Source organism: Typopeltis vanoorti, chromosome 22, assembly GCF_054136105.1.
Source record: "Typopeltis vanoorti isolate ZY-2024b chromosome 22, IOZ_Tvanoo_1.0, whole genome shotgun sequence".
NCBI classification, from domain to species: domain Eukaryota; kingdom Metazoa; phylum Arthropoda; class Arachnida; order Uropygi; family Thelyphonidae; genus Typopeltis; species Typopeltis vanoorti.
In genome coordinates this window covers 75062209-75082337 of record NC_143570.1, presented here as the reverse complement: position 1 = coordinate 75082337, position 20129 = coordinate 75062209, and positions in this window count along the sequence as shown.

Below are 20129 nucleotides of genomic sequence, written 5' to 3'. Positions count from 1 at the left end.
TATCGTATTGTGTTGTGGTGATTGGTATCCAGGAAAGTAAAGTAAAGTAAAATAATGGATGAGCCACAAAAGTCATTGAAATTTTCTTTCTTCAGGAAAATAGCACGAGACAAAACTCTTCACCTAGCTCTAAAAGGATGGAAAACGATTATTATTTTAGAAGACACGTACATTGTGATGTATTTATCCTGGAACACTTGGGAAAAATTACGCAGGAAGTGGTCTGATATCCTCGGCTACTTGCAAAGAAGAGTTGACTACGAAATGGACCTCGGTGATTGTTATATTCTGAAATGCCAAGATGGGGAACTAATACCTGATGATACAGGAGCTGATGGAAGTAAGGTTTTTTCTATTAGTTGTGAAGAAGCTGAGAGATTTTCAACAAAAATGTACGACATTGATAATTTACTATTTTTGGAAACTGAATTACTATCTGTCCGTTTAATGGGAAAAATTATCGCTCAACATTTAAATTCATCAATGGTAAAATTAGACTCAAGATTTTATCCAATTCGATAAAGATTCTTTATTTTGGGACATTTACGAACATTTTACAAAAACTGTTTGTGTATATTTGCTGACAAAAGAATACACAGAATGTTTAGTGGGGCATGGTGTCATTTCCAGACTGACACAATATCAAACGTATGGAAGTGTGGTTACCATGGTATCTGATTTAAAAATTCTTTTGCGTGACCAACTATTTTGATGTAATGTAACCAAGAAACAGTGAGTAACAAAAATTTTATTCATTGAACTCTTTGGAAAATGTTAAGAGTCTAAACTAAATATTGTGAAATATTTTTAGGTAATTACATGTTTCGAATTTTTCTCAGTGAATATACTTGTAAATAGTATTTCAGCAAAATAAAATGTGCATTTGTAAACTTAAATGAACAAAGATGTGGGTTTTTGTTGTTGTGTTTTTCCACAGTGAATTTTTACTCAGTTATTCTGATTAGATCTTGATATTTAAATCCACAACTTTATATCTTAATGCAATTCTGTTTAATTATTTTAAAAAATCACAACTGTGAAATTAATACCAGGACAGGAAAAAAAAAGTGTTGAAAACGAAAATCCATGTATTGATTATTTTAGAAATTGTCTAACGCTACCTATTGACATTATTTGAGTTATCTGAAAACAAATCGTTCACATAATCGAAAATCCGAACTGTTAGAATTTGGTTATTTTTACAGAGAGTGAGAGAGAGAGAGAAAGAGAGAAGCACCTAATTAAACCAACAAAACGTGAGTTTAACACTTCTTTAAAGTTTGGCATAGAGAAAATGTTTGTACTCTACAGATAACACATATACAAATTTTACCTTTCCCTACACAAAGTAAGATAAAAACACACCAACAGTATATCCAACAGCATGTGAAAACATGTCATTGAGTCATCTGTGCAAAAGGTTCATTTTTGAAGGAACGGTCAGGGTAGGGGATGGTAAGTCTAAATAGTACTATAAGAAAATACCAGAGAGTCGAGTGACTTTGGACTACTGGAGCTGCTGTTTTGTGATTTGTGTTTGGTAATGCAAAAATAATGGGTGAGCCACAAATTCTTTGAAAGTTTCTTTCTGAAAAGTTCTAATTGTTTAGAATTTTGTAAACGAATGTTACCATAAAGTATACGATCAGAGCTAATAATCAGTGAAATAATAATAAATAACTATTTATTTGTGGTGCCATATGAAGTAATCGAAGAAGAAGAATGAAGGAAAACGATTATGAAAAATCGACAGTGGGTGAAAAATACGAATTTTCAGTTATCATTGGGATAATTGATGTACAATTTTTGTTGAACAAGAGTTCAAATTTATTTCCTAAAGAAATTTGTATTTCTGATGGAATTAGTGTAAGATATGCAGTGACAAAATCACCTTGTAGTTGGAAAGAATTACCTGAAAGAGTTAAAAAAACAGAATTCTTGGTTAATAAAATATAACCATCAGCTGAAGTGGGAAATTGGTTCACTAGCTTTGGACAAACTAAGAGATTGGATGATAGAATCAACATGCAAATATCATATATTACTTGCCAAAGGAAGAGAAAAATCAAAAACATTAACGAAGTTAATAGGGAGGCCTGTTCTTGATTTAAATGAAATTGGATGCCCGAAACGTGAAAACATGTGTACTTTTAAATGCTTTTGGAAACATAACGAAAGATTCTGTGCTTTCAATAATTCTCTGAAGTATACGTATTGGTTTCAAAGAAATAAATACACAACCCTTAATTTTACTAAAGTAATAAATTCCCAACGAACGCCAAACGAAAAATTAACTTTCAGATGAGAGTCACATTGTCAAAACCATACGATGGCAATTCCACAACCATGGAAGAATCTTTGATGTATTTTTCAATTTATTTATTTTCTGTATTGTTAGATTCAGTAAATACAATTTGTAAATAATATTTCGTTCAATAAAATGTGTAAATTAAAATGAACAAATTGGGTGTCGTATATGTGTTACACAAATTTAAGAAGGAAGATAACTTTTTTTTTTTTTTTTTTTTTTTTTTTTCCCTTGTGAAATTTCATGCCACAAAGTAACCAGAGAATTTTTTTTTTTTTTGATTCATTGAATTAAAAGTCTTATTTGTTCGTTATCTACAAACAAGGATAATGAATGAAAATTAACAGTGTGGGAAAACAATTCAAAAATAAATTCTACTTACAGAAATAGGTTAAGAGCACAAGGAATCGAAGGTAATATTAATAGTTATATTGGTAATTACCCAACGGAAACCAAGAGTGCAAAACAAAACACACGATTTCTCACCTACATACAACAAAAGGCGACCGGATAACATAGATACCTTAAAAGGTAAGACTTAATCAGAAATATACAGTGTTGGAAATAAATTCTCATATACTTTATATATTTATTAATTCTGCTCGGTAATTCTGTTAGAATATGACCTGTAAAAGTAAAATAGAGAAAATAACGAATCAATTGAAAAAAAAATAATAAAAATTTCACTTGTCTGAATTCCATACTCTAACAGCAATCGGAATTAACACTTACCCTAAACAAAACGGCGCATAGACTTTCCCAAGTGGGAAAGAATTAATACAGATAACCAATCGGATACTACTCTAAATTAAATTAAATGTAAGCATTAATTAACAACACCAATGAATCCCGATGGTAACGAAGAATGAATAATTTTAGTATATGTGTTATTCAAACATCTTGATACTAAGTCCTTAGTCATATGTAATTATTTGAGAAATATCCAAACTTGAGGAAATGCTACCCAATTTACGGATGTGACTCATGTCATCCCCTTTGAAGAAAACCGCTCGCTGGAGGATATTGCAAATGACGAAACCACAGCATCTACGGTCTGTAATCCAAAAGGACGAAGTAACTAGTTCAGGTTACAGTATTTACGGAAATTTCGTTCTTTGTGGTTTTTGTGTTTGTGTTGTGGATATAAAATTGAACTATTTTGGAATATTCGTATTTAGAAGAGTCATCTGGAAAGCTGTAAGTACTTTTTTAACTTAAACATAACTGATTGCACGTTGTTTGGTAAGCGTAATTCTAATACTGAATAGTATTTTTTTTTTCCCATAAGAATAATCATAGGGTATATATTAGAGTATCAACATGGACACATTAGCGATTTTTATGTCTAATGTGTGTGTGTTTAAGCACAGGTACTTTAAGTATATAATTAATTATTCAGAAAAGCTCGAAACACGAGAGCCATCACGACTTTCTCTAAGAATTCCCACACTTTTACAGGAAATAAATACCCAAAATGTATTGGAAAATTAGTACAACCATCTATAGAAGAAAAAAAAACTGTATGTTTGTGTGACATAGAATATAGTTAAATTAAATTATCATTCCAAACTCAATAACAACAAACATTCACGTCACGAATCCTAATGTTATCTTGATCTTGATCTTGTCAGAAGTGTCCCACCCATCACGACACGATTATTTAACCACTAACTGCCGCCATCATGACTTACTCTAAGAATTCCCACCCTTTAACAGGAAACAAATACCCCAAATGTATTGGAAAATTAGTACAACCATCTATATAAAATAAAATAAAAATAAAAAAAAAAACCGTATGTTTGAGTGACACCAGTATATAATTAATTATTCAGAAAAATCTAATCACACCCGCCATCACGACATACTCTAAGAATTCCCATAGACGACAATGACGGATGTGTGCCACCCTGGGAAAATTCAGAGATATCTTATCTCAAAACATAGCCCACAATTCCATAGCCAAAACCAAAATACCGCACAAAGACATAACGTCACGATTCTTATCTCTAAATATCACCCATCACACCACGTGATATTTCTGACAGAAGGGGGCCCAGCGAAATTCCAAACTCAATAACAACAAACATTCGCGTCACGATTCCTTATCTTATCTTGATCTTGATCTGGTCAGAAGTGTCCCACCAATCACGACACGATTTCTTATCCACTAATATCATCCTTTCCATTCAAAACAACAACGTCACTTATTTACCAATAACAAATGACGACATTTATTTACAAATAACAAATGACGTCACTTATCTACATCTGAAAACAACACACACCCACAACACGAATCCTTATCTCTACCATCACCCATAATTCCATACGCGAACCAAAACACAAGAACTGAAGCCAGTGATCACATATGCTCCCAAGGAAATTCCTGACTCAGGAAGCCACACACACCGGAAGCATTTGGTTTAAAGTGTCCCACCAATCACAACACGAATCCTTATCTCTACCATCACCCATAATCCCATACGCGAACCAAAACACAAGAGCTGAAGCCAGTGACACAGTTGCCCACACGGAAATTCCAAACATTCCAGACCCATGAAGCCATGCACACAATGACGTCATCAACCAATCAGGTCACGATTCCTTATCTTATCTTGATCTTGATCTGGTCAGAAGTGCCTCCTCTACTACTCAGCCCTTTTGAGTAGTGTGAGCATAATATCTATTTGGTCAGCTAGCTGAGAAATATACTTTAGTTTGTTAGTGGAGAAAAATCGGTATGATGCAAGCGGCACCTTTCAATCTAGTTGTACTGTTTATCTTATATTGTAAAATACTGTATTTCTTTAATTACAATTAAAATAAATTTCTCTTCAAAAGCCAAAGTCTACTTGTGGTATCATAAAATATTCTAGACATACAATATTAAACAGTTGAGTTTGCTAAATTACTATTGCAGTCGCACATTATATTCGAAAAGAAAATGCCGAGTACATTCATAATCAAGTTGTTACTGTTAGATTCGCATGTTTCACTGTTAGTTGCAAATGTGTTTTATAAAAATGTTCAGAAGTGAAACCATTGCATAAGAAAACATTTATTTAATCTATGATGAACCACTTTAACCGAGTTAAAAAGAAATAAAATATATTAGATCTGAAATAGCACACATCAATAAATGTAACCTCATAGTGCAACTACACAAAACTTAAAATCCGGTTGGTATGGCAATAGATAAAAAATAAATAGCGGGAAAAAATCACTTGGGAAACTTTAAGAAAATTTAAATAACACACGCCACAAGTTTATGGCGTGCGTTAAAAATGGCACTTACTGTGAACAGATCACTCAGAAGAAAATTTCAAAAACCCAAACACGATAATCAATGAAACTGCGGCTGTGCAAGTCACAGCTTGTAACCATTAAGACCTATATAACGGACACAAACCAAATTAGTATACAAAGAATAGAGAATATGGATTTCACATCGCCCAGCAGATGTCTGGAGCTTCTTAATAGCAGACATAACATTGCATAGAATCAACGTCTTGAAGGAAGGAGAAAGAAGTTGATTGATCAATTATGGAGCAGACTACGTTTACAATGGTGATAAGACGTTTTCATAAGTGTAGTTGGAGAAGAGCGATGTGAAAAGATTTCAAGAACAGACTAATTTCTTTTGATGCTACAGTTTTCAGAAGGAGAAATCTGAAAATGGAAACTGCTATAAAATTACTGATTTTACATTATTCTAGCAATTGAGCTAGAAGGAATCGATGGCTGCACCACCAATGATGAAATAATGAAATGGCGAAAAATCAGCTCAAAAATAAAATAAAGAAAGAAAATTTATATCGGTGCACAATAAGGAAAACGTAACATATGGAACTGTTCTGTTTAGGTAAAATCTACAAAGTTGGAACTTTTTAATACGCATATGATTTACTGAAGCACACCTTATACTGCTAATCTCATGCTTTGTTTGTGCATATTCTTAGACTGCATTGCAGCTGAAGAAAATAGAAGTTCTCTTGCCCTTTGCTAAAGGAAGATAGTCGCGAGGGTTGCGGTATTTGTCCTCCAGGTGGGAAAACCGGGGGGGGGGGATATTTTCTCGTGTTTGCAATTAACTTTCATAAGAGCTTTTGGCAGACATAATATGCAAGTCTCATAGCCATATTTGCCTTCTCTGTAATTCCAAAGAACTCAGTCTAACCTCTAGTTGAAGAACTTCGGAACTATATAATTGTGATTACTCCATAATCTAAAACGAATATGAATGATATAAGTAGCAAATGAGGAAATGATGAAACATAAAAAATAGCTTTTTTTTTTTTACAAGAGAAGAACGCTTTAAGATTCAACATCGCAGAAGAATCTCCACAAATTATATATCTATATATGACTACTGTTAGGTCGAAGTTTAAAATAAACAGTTTATGCTCATGTATGCATACAACAAATGTCATCACGAAGAGCCACGTCAGAGCTGAACACTCTAAATGCTACACTCACAAACCTCCACTGATTCAATTTGTACTACAGTATTTTAACCTTTTCCGGTCTGAATGAAGAAACGGCACCCCTTCCAGCATTCAGTCAAATATTTACTAAAAATGTATTCTAGATCTAATTAAACTAACTGCATTTGCTAAGCTGAGTACTGAGTGTGAAATGTCTTCACCAGTGTAAATACCTGCGCTGAGATAATACCATTAATTTCTCAATAAGGATATTTTAACATGTTAAGTGAAACCTTCAGGATATAAACGAAGCCAACGGATAGGTATAGATTTTTGAGGATAAAACTATAATAAGAGAAAGTTGATTCATTATCCAAAATAATCTTAGTCAGTTCCAAAAAAATATGCTAATTAGCTAGAAGAAACTGTTTCTGCTTTTGTATGTGATAAGACACCTGAAAAGTTTGTAATGCTAAACTAGAAAACTGTTCAAGTCCTTAGCTGAATGCAATCAAGGTAAAAAAAAAAAGTTCTCATTTGTCACACATTAAAACATTTCATGACTGCACAATAAAGCTATTGATAGTTTTGTAGTGCAGTCATAAGTAGATAAAATCACCGATAATCCCGATCGAAATCATACTAACTAGTAGCACTTTGTGTCTTTCGTTCTGACGAACTTTGTACAATATTATGGGTAGCCATAGAAAAACAATCACCGTATTACCTCCCCATATTAAGGATCAAGAGTACTCCCTCAGTTTACGAGTTTTCACTCAGAAGAACTCGTAAACTGAGGTGGAAATGGAAAGTATTCACGTTCAATTTCCACAAGCAGTAACTGCTGTGGAAATTGAAAAAGTAAAAATTAGTGTAATAGGTTGTTCGAACATGTTTAATTAGTACTCACTGAATTTAATGGTTAGATTTTAATTACTACTGCACGGACTGCTGTTGAAACTTAACATGCCAAATGAGACAGCAAGAATTACTCTTTTGATATACTGCGATGTATAAATTTAATTTCGTTTAAGTTTCATTAATTCAGAATCTTATTTTTCAATTAACTGCTTGAAATGGCAGTAAACACTGGTTAATTAGGTGACACAAGCTGCTGTTGGATTTTGCTCTTCATGATCTTTATGAAAAGATCTTCTGATTTAAGAAATGGTCAAATAATCCAATTTTACTTAATTTGAGTTTAATGTGTTGTTTACTTTTCTCTCTATTCTCTTCCCCCTTTGAAATCTACTTCAAAAATATATCGACTTGATAAGATTCAGTACTCAACATCTCGAATGGCTACTGAATGAAGAGAATTGTATGCCTAAGTGATAACTGCCTGTAATGTCAATCCACTAAATTAGAAGTGTCTTATATAGACAGGATATTGAACAAATGACCTTTGTTTTATATTTGGGAAAACCACATAGCGAAGCTGTTAAACAGTTTTTCTATCAGACTGAATGCTGAAATATATTAAGAAGACACATGAACTTTGTCTACTTTCATACAGGCTCCTTGTATGGATGCCTGTGGAATCCATGGTCTTAAGAGCAAAATATCAATACCAGGCATTTGTGATTCTCTGTTCGTACCAGCAATATGTTTTGACGAAAGAGATTGCTTGGCCTCCCCTTATGAATAGGGTGTTCATCCAACCGGTTTGAAATTCGAATCCCATTGTGCATTTGTGAATGTTTTTAGATGGACCTACCATTTTGTCTACTGGAGGCCTGCAGATGGCTTGAAGAAAAGTTTCATGTTGTTTCTTTTTTGTGACTTTACTTTTGACGAACTTTGTACAAGATTATGGGTAGCCATAGAAAAGTAATCAGCGTGTATTGCTTCCGTAAAAACGTTTTGGATTAGCTCATCCGAAACTACCCAAGATAAATGGTCGAAAACTTATTAATGATTTTCAATAGTTTAACTGAGATCTCCATAAAAATAAAGATATATTATGCTCTTGACTTCAACATGATGAAAAATTTCCCATAATTCTGGTTCTTTCTTAAATACTACTGAATCATAAAAAGACATTTTTGAGTAGCGCAATGTTAGAACGAAAGAGTCAGAATTAGGACGAAAATATTTAGTCTGTCTTTGATGAGGCGTTTACAAATGACTCCACATTTAACCGAAATTATTAAAATTGCAGCAATAAGAAACATAAAGTGAGCACTAATTTATCGGTAGAAAAGTCAAATTTGCAGTTTGTCGCTGCACAGTAAACGTACAATTCTCAGCTTGCGATGTAACTTTGAAATATGTTCTTGAAATGAATGCTCAGATTATTAATCTGACAGTCGCAAAGAATCGAATTTCGTTTAATTAATTATTCAATTTTATTTATCTGCTTGTTTTTACATAATACGCGAATATTTCTAGTAGGGAATATTAACTTTCTGGTGATCAACAGTTTTATTCTTAATTCAAACAAAAATTCATACACTTTTTTAAATTATAAATGTGGAAAAAAAAAGCATTTATTGCACAACTGAACAGGGCGAAATTTCATTTCATATGTTTTCTTTAAGCCATCAAACGGAATCGCATTCTCATGTTTTAATACTAGTTTTAGATCACTGGGGTAATGCTATACTGAATTAACATCTGTTGCAATGACTTCAGTAACTCCCACAATTAATACATTTTGTTTGGTGTTGTTGCCTATGAAGTTTTTGGTAGACGAATTTACTACGAGGCATTTATCTTGCATACATGTAGTGCTTAATTTATTCATTTATCCATCTCAGGAATAAACGGCAGATGCATTTAGTGGATAGTTGTACATTAATCTTATTTGGCTAATTTAATTTAACATAATAATGGTAATTTTCATCCTGATTACTAATCTTAGCGTTAATAAAATTTTATTCAATAATATGCATAAAACATAAGAATTATTGTATTCTTAAGTAACAGGGCGATCTGAAATATAGCATTTGATCAGTATGAAATTAAATTCCGCCCAGCATATTCCAGATCTACAAAGTGTCAATCAATGTTTAATGGAAATTCTGCAGCACGCATGGAAAGATGCCTTAAGTGATATGGAGATAATCGATTTCTAACAGTTTTACAATCAACATGATCGATAACAATAGTTATTTTAAAAGTTAATCAATTAAGCAAACGAAGCATGGGGATTACCCTCAGTTTAATTAAGTGTTGCAATAAATTCAACGGATGGCCAGATTTATTATACGCATTGTAATCGTAATACCTCATTAATGAAACCATGATATGCTTGGATTGTAAACTAAATAATTATTGTGGTACTGTCGCTGATTTTGTCTGTTAGGAATAGTGCTAAAGGATGGCGTTATGGCACTGCATTTTTGCATGGTCTGCAATACTGTAAAGTGTCGGAAATATTGTGATGTGTTACGTGCTTCCCTTTTTCATTTATCGATCCATATACTACAACAATCATTTGTATTTCAAGTTTCCTCTTATTTTCTGTAAAGAGATTGCCTATAGTGCCAAGACTGAAATAAACCAAGCACGTTTAAAAGAGAGCCACGCCGTGTGTCTTTAGACTTTTAATTAGATTATTAGTTGGAATTCCTCATAGCAAGAATGCTGTAATGAATAATGATCGTTACAACCATCCAGCGATTAATGAAGAATGAGCGATCTCCCAAGTAACAGACTCCAAGTAATTGCTTTAACAAAGTTGGCAGCTGAAGCAGGCAACCATGGAAAGAGGATGGACGATATTAAAATTAAATTTCGATATTATTCAAGTAATGTCTGCTCTGTGTTTCTGTTGTCGAGTGAAAGACGAGGAGTAACTATCGAGACACGAGAATGAGCGATGACTCAACCACTTGTGAATGTCGTATGAAACTTAATATCTGCATGCGGTAATTTTACTTAACTCTTAAGTGGAAGTGAATTTCACTGCATTACCAAATATACTTTTGTACTGGAGCACGAGGCTGCCAAACGTCCGCACAAAACATAACTTTGTACATCAAAGCGAGCAATAATCTGCTTGGTTGAATACTACAATAAGCAGTGTACCGTCTGTCCTTAATGTCATTACAGTTACATTGTGAAGAAAGACAACTTCGTTTGCTAATCATGAGAAGACTGATACGTAATCTGAACCCTTTAAAAGACTATCAAATTCATGTTTATGGAAAAATGAATAGACAATAACATTTGATACGAGACTGTCTCTCTCTCTCTTTCTCTATATATGTGTGTGTGTGTATATATATATAGTTTGTGTTTAGGTGAGGGATGAATGTTTTGCACTCTGTAACCACCACCCCGCGTTTTGGAAGTCTAAAGTGGATTAGAGTTCCATGTGAATATCTAGAGCAGTTCTGAATTGTGTAAAAATAGAAAATAACTTGATCCCCAACACGATACTAACTAAAGTTTCTTGATTTACAACCTTTCATCGGTTGGTAGTCTCATTTAAGAAAAGAGAGAAAATGTGGTTTTAAGACGCCTGCTAAAAACGAAATTGAGACACTTCCTCAAACCTCGAAGCAGTATAAGTAGGTAGCTTATTTTATCTTTTCTAGATCTTAAGAAAAAAATAAAACCAGTTTATTTAACTTACAGTGCTGAAAGAAATGAAAAATTGAAAACGTTCTCCGAATCACTTGGATAAAGTCAGCGAATTTCGTAGGACCTCTCCCCTTTTTGTTTTAATTTACAAACTGAATAATCTTCTGCACTTACAGCATGGTATTTGTTTCCTTTTTTTAGATTTCTTAACTAAAATTGACATCCAAATGAATGCAGTTTGCGAAGCTTTTTAATTCTGCGAGAATAAACAATTACGTAGGAGTTAGTGCAAAAAGGGGAAGTTCCCCATAAATACATACGAGTCGCATTTGAAGTAAAAAAAGCAAACGATAAAACGCCAACCAATTGAGAGCTGTAATTTTTTTTTCTATGCTCTCACGCCACACCTTTTTTACGTGGAGCTTACATTAATTGTAAATGTATTCAGTAAATAATTGTAGTATGACACTCCGTGTAATAATATACTGTACACTTGGGATAGCACAGTGATCATACTCGTGATTTACTTCTGCAGTCAGCCACTGACTTAAATTCGGTCTGCCACATACATCGCACCAGGGATATTCCACAGGATGCAATTTATCAAGCTTTCACACGTTATATCCAATATTTTAAAAAAATAATAAAAAATAAAATAAAAACTACAGTTCTGAAAATGGTGAAAAATGCTTTTTTCCCGCTACTCTGCAAATACCTCTATAGGTCACATCGTTCAACCGATTTCGAGCGAATTTAATTTTTTTATACATTGTTCATGCACATCCTAAAATTTACAGGAAAAAAAAAAAACGATCCTGACATTATTTTTATTTAGTAATGTTAAATACCTCCTGAGATAAGACGTAAACAAAATTCATTATTAAAAATAAATGCCAATAAAATAGCCACTGATTACATCCAACTTCCTACTTTATTAGTACTTGGCTTAATTGTTTACACATGGAATGTTTTTTTAATATTTGAAATACTAAACAGAACAAGGCTTATGTTTAAGAAACACAACGGTTGTCTCACATCAACGGGTGGTTTACCGCATTTGTCTATTTTAACTTGGATCATTGATAGATAGCTAAAATGCAGGAGCAATATGAGAATAATAGCCAAGAATAAGGCTTGTTGCCACAAAGAAATCATAATAAACAGACGTAAACTTTTTAAGGTGTAACCAAGCAGTTTAAACAATGAGAAGAGTAAATACCCGTAACCTATAAAAATGTTTAAAAAATCAGGACAATAATTGCAATTGAAACATTTAAATGTGTAAAATTCCCAAAGATTGTCTAAATCTAAAGATCATCTGCTAGAAATTAATAAATTACAAGAAATACACATTTGAGAAATAAAATTCGATACATGTCAATTCAAAAATCTATAGTAATGCTGGTCAGATAGTATTACCTGGCTCGATATCAAAATACGGGGCAGTAATATGGATCCATGTTTTTTTATTTTTATTATTTTTTTAATTAAAAGTAAGTGCAGCTCTATTAGACATATCATTCCCTTCCCTTTTTCATTGAGTTTTTAATCCTGACAATTAAATTAAGGTGATTTTGTCACCTCAACTCTTTTGTTGTTCTTTTCTGAATTGACTCCAAAGCAGAGAATAAGTTGAGCAATCGCATAATGCCAATCAAGTGAATATTGCGCATTTCTTGGTATCCATCATTTGGATGAATAGTTAGTGTGTAGTCATACTATTAACAGTCGTTGACGACCCTTTCTTGTTCAACCATTTTGAAAGGTTTCAAAGACACCGTTCTTTTTTCAATAACGGATGTCTGCCAAAGGGCAGACATCCGTTATTGAAAAAAGAACGGTTCTCCCAGCTCGTTTCATGTAAAATTCATCATCGGTTCATTTCAGCAGACTGCAAAAGTCGAACTATTATTGCAACCAATCAGTATGACCGCAAGTCCATCTACTTTGCAACAATAGCTTAACCTTCCCGGATTCCTATAAAGCCACTGCCTAAATTTTCTCCCCATGTAAATGAAACTATCGTTGATCTTTTATAAAGCAAAGAGCAATTCATACAATTAATGTTAGTGTTTAGTTATTTTCGCCAAAATAACTATACCTTATTCTCAAATGCTAAATATATTTTGTTTGTGCAAGCCGAATCTGAAAGATATTTCTTGTGCATTTCGAGAAGAGTGCTAAAAGTGTATGATACAAGGCTTTTTTATTCATCATGAAATATTTCATGTTTCGATGATTTAAAGAAAGTCATTCCAGAGTGTGAACGAAATCACTGAAACAATCTTCGCCACACAAAACAAGTCTAAATTTTTCGTATTCTTTGTCAAGTCCGCTTCAAAAACCTTTCGGGGTCTTATATGGTCTTACTTTAATAGCGAGGATCTAAGACGTTAAGATCATTGTATAGTTAACTTATCTTTGCCAACGCCATAATATTAACATAACAGGCAGTCGTTTCACGGAGTTTCTTGGCGTAAATAACGCGATGCCGACATTTCGACTCGATTATCGTTTAATAGAAGCAATGCAGCAATTTCGTGATTTGTAGCGTGGACATATTCCCCCCTTGAATACTCACTTAAGGCATTGCTGCTTTTAAGATACAAATTTTGCATCCATATTTTCCTCCTGGCTGGCTATCGTAAAATATTAGGGGTCATTTGCATTTTATAGACTTCTTTAGTAATAAATAAAAAGAAGACAACCAGCGAGCCTCAATTTTTATAAGGTATCTTAAACATTGCCTTCCGAACATGGCAAGATAATACTCGTGAATATTTAGTTGGTGGTATAACCATAATTTGGTGGCTTCAGGCAGATGGAAAGTTTATTTCTTTACAACCAAATATAAGGCATTTAAAATATTTACGTTTTTAACATTCACGAAAAATCAGCAGAAAGTGTCTGCAAATATTCGCTGTACAGCTCAACTGTTCCTAAACTATATCATTGTTTTCTGTTTAAACGTATTGTATGAAGATAAGAAAATACGACTATTTAAATTTGATTTACAGTTCGTATTTCTGTTAAACCGACGATAAATTGAATGAACGTTTATCGTTACTAAAGACTTGATTACAGCTCCTGTATGATAAACTGCATAAAGATCTGATTTGGACAAGTGACTCCAAGAAAACATAGCTCGAATGTAGAAACTTTGCATTGAGAGAAAATCCTATTTTGTGCACAAAATGTTCTTGTAGAAAAGATTTATCTCGTTAAAATAATACGAAATTAATGGTTAAAATCGTTTGTCAGTTTTTCAGTATTGTAGTTAATTTAACGCTGGTGGAAAACAAAAAAACAGGCACCCACTCAGGCTAAAGTGCCTTCATTTGGAAGCCACTTTAGCTTCCAAGAACAAATGGAAAAAACTCTGAAACTAATCAGTGTATAAATAGATGATTTGAGGTGGTGTTCGTTAATCTTACTAAGATTCATTGGGATTATTGCATGGAAAATCGATCTCCCTGCCTTTTCTACGGGAAGAAAATTCATTCAGAGGGAAATCACAATTTTTGTTATAGAACGAGTATTGGAACACCATCTTTGAAGCATGTGAAATGATAAAAAGAAAAGTCACTGCCTAAAAATCCTTAAATTAGTAGAGGATATTTAAGAATGTCTAATTAACGATAAATGTTAATACTAATTAATAGGTCATTTAAAGAATATATGATGGAATTCTGAAATGTAGAGTATCCTGTTTGAATGCTGTGTGGCATGATATGTAGAATTACATTCTACAACGCGTAGTTTGTGAAATATATATATTTTTTCCTCGAAAACAAGTTAATCAGATGGAACAACACTCCCTGAACAGATATCTCGGCCTCATAGCTTTGTTTGGCCTAATTTTCAAATAACTGACCAAGAAATACAGTGACTTCAGCACTGTTATTTAGTTCCAAGAAACTCCTAATTCAAAGTAAACTTGTTAAAGAAATGATGCCTGTTCTTATCAAGATGCTTTCGTGTATCACTCTATTACGATTTTATTAATGGACTAGATCGATCATTCAATGAACGTAGTGCATTAATATCTAATATCTCTTGAAACCTCTTGTAGAGCATATAGCGCCAAATTAATCTCTTGTCACATATTTCCAAATTCCTCTCGGCGTAATTATTAAGTGAATGGTTTATTGATATCCTTCGGAGGAGAGTAAAATATGCGCTGATTAAGTGCATATTTCTGCTTGTCTCTTTCGCAAAGTCTGTTGGTCATGGAAACATTAAAGTATTAAGTTATACTTAAGTCTGCAAAAAAAAAAAAAAAACTTTTTTATAATATAGAAAGGCGACAGTTTTGAACATAATTTTAAATTCAATAAGTAATGATGATGTCAATCAATCATTTCAGGGGACAGAATCTATTTTGCTTTCTGGTGAGAGTTAAGCATGACAAACACGATATTCGGTATCACTCACTAGTAGAGAAACAGTAAACGAGCCAGTCGGTTACAATTTTCAATCCCTGTACATTTCAAAGAAGGCATATTCCATCTGTAAAACAAAATATTTTACTATCTAACAGCATTTCAACTGCTTTTTTTTTAGTCAGTATTATTTTTCTTGAAAGTGTTGTATCTATTAATCAAGATAAAAATGCACTTATTTTTCGGGTGTATAAGATATAAAATAACAAACTAGAAATTGAGAAATGATCATAAGGCTTAACATTTGCTTCATTTTTCATCTAATGAAGCAAATGAAGATGTGCACGAATTTATCCATTCGGAAACCTGGAAAAGATTTCCATTTCTCAATTATGAATGCTGTTCCTTCCACTTACGTGGGATTGATGTTTGCGAATACGAGTTATTATGCGCAACGACATCTTCATTAAAGAGTACGCATGTGTGGGTGTATGTGAAAGAGCGAATTTAAATTCCGTGATTTACTCGTTCTAACGAGTAAATCGATCGGCTCGGCTTTCTCCAAGGTAAGCTATTATGAGTCATCAGACATCACTTAAATTCCCCTGGTGAAGCTGATTTGACAGGTTTAAGATCTGCTTGGAATGAAAGCTGTCAGCAAGCGTGTTGGAGAGAGTTTTCTTGTCCTTCTGCTAAAGAAAGAAGAGACTGAATTCGTATATCTTTTAATGACTGCGAAAGTATTAACGGGACTTTTTAAAGCGCCAGAGTAAGAATAAGGAGACCACAGAAGGACGAACGAGATTATAGATAAGAGATCAAAGTATGCGGTATTTGAAGCTGAATTTCAACTAATCGAAATTCTAGCTTAAAAGTAAATGTTATTTTATTTCTAGGAAAAGAGATTTAGGACAAAAGATATCAGTAAAAAGATTATGTACTAAATACCTAATCCACGTAATTTAGATTCTGCCGAGGAATACAGATTACCAACAAGATCTAATGCGTTCTTCTTTTTCACCAAGAGTTTCATTATAAGATATTATTCTACAATAAATTACTGACCTGAATTGGTAGAAAGTTGAGGATAAAAAAAATACTGATATTAGTTCAGCAGTTGTAGAGTGTATTTTTTAGTGTAAGGGAATACATATTTTCTAATATCATAGCAGAAAAAAGTAGAAATCATACAGTGGAAAGTAGAAAATAGTAGAAAATCATAGCTACAAAAAAATAATAATAATAAAATAAATAAAGCTAATTCTGTTAGTTTACCGTCAAAAAAATGTGATTGGGTGTTGGATACTCAGTGCTGGTGTCGCAAAAGATTTAATGGTAAATGGTGAATTACAGATACAAAACCTGATGATCAGCTCCCGTGAAATTGCAAGCACCACAATTGAACTATAGCGTGATGGACAACGAATTCAATGAGAGGAGATGTGTTTGTAGAGGGATCATCAATGACAAGAAAAGAATCAAAACGTTTTTCTTCAGAGACGTTGTACTAAAACGAGCTAGATCAGAAACGTAAAAGATCGTTGGAGAAAATGTGGTCAATACAGCAGAAGACTGAACTACCAAATAGAAAAATTTCCTTTCTTTTTTTTTTCTTCGTGTTTCTTGTGCATTTCTTTGCACGTTAGTTTCTGCATTTGAAGAAAAAAAACAGGGATCATGTGTGTGTAGCCTACATTCCACATAAGACTTAAAGGGATGGGTGGGAATTAGTTACCTACAATGATTGTCCAAAGGATTAGAACCATTAATCCAATTAGGGAAATAAAACAAAAAATATTTCATGGATTTCTTATGATTCTGAAAGAGAGACATCGAGTGTTCATCTTGAAAATCAACGACAAATTGTAATCTGAATTACCTAGAGGACAAAAAAATCTCCAGCATCTTGGATATGGATGTTGGAGTGTTTGAAGAATAACGATGACCGTCAACTATACTGGTAAACTCATGAACGATTTATATGAAATTGTTGAGAAAACTAAATCTCTCGGCATATCTGTTGACAGATCAATGAAGTTGAACCGGAAACGTTAACATAAGTTATATTAAAACTTTTAATAATTGTAACGCGGTATTAGGAAAATTGTAATTTGGAAAAGCAGTACTCAGAGAAAGAAAATTGAGGGAGAGAGAGAGAGAGCGCTCAAATTCCAATGAGAAAAAAAAACCGAATTGTGAAGAGAAAGTGGGTGACGAAATTAAATTCGTTAAAAATTTAAGTATGAGATTAAAACTGCTTTATCGCTTTTCTCTTTTTCAGGAATGAAAACAATTACGTGTTGACGCAATTGTATTTCGCATGAACCTGTAGCACACATACACGACATTTACTTATCTTAAAATTGGTCCTCCTCGAAGTATTTCTCTTATAGTCTTATGAACTATCAGAAATGAGCCAGGACGCTGATCTTCCTCTTACTCGAGTTCCGTTGTTCCATGCAACAAATGTGTTCACAGAACCGTTCACAACGTGATCACTGACACCATCTAATTAAAAAATGTTTAATATGATGCATTCACCATTTTCTTTTTATAAGACTGTGTATAAGATTAACATCCTTGTGAAGGTTACTTTTAACAATGCTTTTGAAAGCCTTAGTGAGCTCTACGAATTTTTTGAATCACATTACTAGTGATTTAAAAATCACTGGGTTTTGTCCTCTTTCAGTACATCTAGTTTAATGTGGCAAGAGAATTTTCAGGATACTCGAGAAAGGTGGATGTAAAGAGCATCCCTTCCCATGCAGTAAGATCAGTCGAATTGGGTATTTTTTATCTCGTTATGGCAGCCTTCAGCTGAATTGTCTTTCTCACACACACACACACACACACACACACACAAGAAATATCTTTTGACACCTATCTGCATGCCTATTAAATATGAAACCACTGTGACGGCACTGTAAATGCCCAAGCTTGAAGAAGTAAAACACCTTCTTTCATTCACATCTTTATACGTATAGTATATGCTTCAGAAATAAGGCGATAGTACTTCAAATTTGTATGTCTACAAAGTAAGGCTCAATTCATCTGTAAACAAAATTCACTTAGTATTTCCATTAACTAGTTGATGTCGTCGGAAAAATCTTACAGATTTTAGAAAAGGAGAAGACATTCTCAGTACAGTAACGAGGGTATGAAGCGCCTATGACAAGTGTCTAACTTGCTCCCACCTAACCCAAAAATGGCAAAAATTTTGAAAAATGTAAATGTAACAAGCTAAATTTTACTAAATGCAATATGTTAAATATTTACTATTAACCCCATCAAAATGAGTCAGAATTTGTGTCTCTAAAGCGGCGTGTTGCCGAAATTTAAAAATACAATATAAAATAGCAGACTTTTATATCTATTTATTTATTTTTTACATTTTTTACGTTTTGCGCCCCAAACCTAGTTGCACCCGTGGCGGGCGCCTCTTTCGCCATGCCTTCGTTACGGCACTGGACTTCAGTGTTCTTATTGAGAACTTCCGAAACCTACAGCCAGATTTTAGGTTATCATTTGGTAAGATTCAGAATCAAAATGAGATTATAATGCTACATCATATTCGTCAGAATGTGGTGCTACGCACTATCCTGAAGCACTGGTCTCATGTCTGATAATGCTGGCTATTTCATTAGGTATTTAGACTTTTCATTAAAGACTAAGTAACTAGAAGCAGAAATTATTTTATTAACACAGTGTATACGTTCCATGATCTCGGTAGAAAGCAAATGCACTACCCAGAATGCTCAGTTCTGCTGTATCACCCACTTTACATACAAAATACACCGCTGCTCATTCTTGCTCATAACAAGAACGACTCGTTGAACGGATTTGTATGCTACTTCACACATATTATCAAAAATGAGATTATACTTAGGAGACATAATGAATATGTTCAGTTGTTTTGCATCAACAAAATAAAACACACCAACATGCATTAACAAAGTTTAGAGAAAACAAATGACATGACGCCCAGAATAGTAGCCATATATTTTCTTGATCTTCATGATAATGTAATCATGTCATATGAAAGAAGATAATATGTGAACTCTGATAACTGCCAATACACGTGTCACATGATGTCTTAACGCAATCCTCATCCACCCTTGCATTATGTTTCGTGACAATGTTGATAACGAATACTACAGGGTGGCCATAAAATAACTTTTCCTCTTTGGAGGCATCTGTAGCTAAAACCAATAAACGGAATGAGACCAAATTTTATATTGAGACTTTTGAAGGCATGGGGAGATGATTTCCGCGAAAAAAGATTTAGTACCAAAAATTGCCAACAGAGGGAATTTTGGCACTTGTGGAGCTGAAAACAAACGGATAATTACATTAAAGGCAGATAAAATGGAATAATAACATTTAGACGATGTAAGCAATAGCCGCGTCCCTCATTCCAATTGTATATGTGGCGCGTTACAATGATAATAATAATTAAACTAAAACAACTTGCAAGAGACACAGAAA